The sequence below is a fragment of the Carassius auratus genome, unplaced genomic scaffold, assembly GCF_003368295.1.
Source record: "Carassius auratus strain Wakin unplaced genomic scaffold, ASM336829v1 scaf_tig00216042, whole genome shotgun sequence".
NCBI classification, from domain to species: domain Eukaryota; kingdom Metazoa; phylum Chordata; class Actinopteri; order Cypriniformes; family Cyprinidae; genus Carassius; species Carassius auratus.
The window spans coordinates 5,815-7,722 of NW_020528375.1; the positions used below are offsets into that span (position 1 = coordinate 5,815).

The following is a 1,908-nucleotide window of genomic DNA, read 5'->3' on the forward strand; positions in this document are numbered from 1 at the left end:
CATGCCCTTTCTGTTTTAAAATCACTAAATTCACCACAAATTACCTGCACTCAAAGTTCATCACCACAATATTTTATTTTATTTTAACCAGCTTACATTTCTGATTTTAAAGTTCAAAAATAGGCCCCTATTTACTTCCAGCCAAAGTGCTTCAACGCAATATTGTTTTCATTGACATTAATTTTCTTAATTCATTTAAACATTTTGTTTTAATTTAATTTAATTTAACCATGTTTGAAATTTCTGTTTATAAATCACTAAATTCACCCCAAATTACATTGAATTTAAAGTGCCTAACTGCAATATTTGTTTACTTTTATTTTTTATTTTATTTTTGGTTTGGTTTTGTTTTATATGAACCAGATGACATTCCTGATGATAAAGTAAAAAATACGCCCCCAATTACTTCCACACAAAGTGCGTCACCGCGACATTGACTTTTGAATGTATGTATTTATTAAAATGTGTATTTTTTTGTTACTTATTTATTTCCCTTAATTTAGTTCCTATTTAAAAAAGAGAGAAGACTTTTAAAAGACTTGAAAACACTTGAGTGGAAAAGGGTCTTTTTCTGTTTGGCCTGCTGGTGTGTCTTCTTTAAATAGCTCGCTCTTGAGTGTTGTACTCGCTTACGGCCATACCACCCTGAGCACGCCCGATCTCGTCCGATCTCGGAAGCTAAGCAGGGTCGGGCCTGGTTAGTACTTGGATGGGAGACCGCCTGGGAATGGCTCATGACCCCCCCAAGTACATATATCTCAAACCTGGGATGGATCGAAAATGATCAAAATGGATGGTGCCACCTGGTGGTCAAAGTGTTATTTACAGAAATTGTCATGTACAAGGCATAGTTTATTGAAATCCTGATTGTTTTATTATTTTCATAGTTTGAGTTGATGTAGCTGATGATATTCATATGGTCAAGTGGAAAAGTGTGCAATTGTTACATTTTTGGGCTGAATTAAGAAATATGTGTACACATCATCAAAGACATCAGAGCCGTTCACAGAACTCATTTTTGTGACCACCCAGGGGGTACAGCAAGCGCACGGTGGGGTGTGTTCACACCTCTGGTAGTGACGGAGAAGAAACAAGGACTTCTAGTTGCTCTGATGGGTTTCAAAAGGGATGGGATAGTGTAAAAAAAAAAAACAAGCATTCAGAGACTCCAAAATACTGGAAATACTTTTACAACTTTTATTTTTCACCCAGATTGTGTTTCATTTAAAAGGCAATGCATGAAAACACAAGTAAACAAGATCTGTTTGGTTTAAAGCTCGCTCACCACAACAAGGTACAGATCTACGAGCGAGAACACGAGAGACAAACATTTACTACCATTTGCAAACATTTTGTTAAACATGGAAGCTGACAGACATACAAACATCACAAGGACACGCACACATAAATAACATTAATAATAATCAAAAACACTTAATTAAAAACACAAACTTTTGATTTGTACAGGCCCAAGCCCAATAAAGAACAGGATTATCCAAAGACTCAGGTCACTAATCAACAAATAAAGTGTTTTCTTTGGCAAATTTTTGTTAAACATGAAGCAGACAAAGACATACAAACAACACACGAAAAAAACACAGATTATCTGAACATGAACAATCACTTAAGGGTTATGAAAACTGATTGTGTTAGATCAGAACTGATTAAGGCTAAAGATTGGCCTTGATATTGAACATAGGCCAGAACATGTTTGTATAAAAAAAAAAAAAAAGATACTACAAAGTGCATTTTAAGAGCAACATAAAGAATAATAAAAAACAAACAAGAACATTCTAAAGTAAAACTGGAAAGTGCATTTTTTTTAACTTTTGAACTATATAAATTGTTTGTGTTTGTTTGTTTGTGTTTCAAAGTGCTTCAAGTACAATCTAACAAACAAACAAGCCT

The 1,908-nt window shown here is 34.2% G+C and overlaps 1 pseudogene; it reads left to right on the forward strand.

Moving 5' to 3' along the window:
* Positions 1-627: 627 nt before the first annotated feature.
* Positions 628-741, forward strand: LOC113096938 (uncharacterized; annotated as a pseudogene).
* The last annotated feature ends 1,167 nt before the right edge of the window (positions 742-1,908 follow it).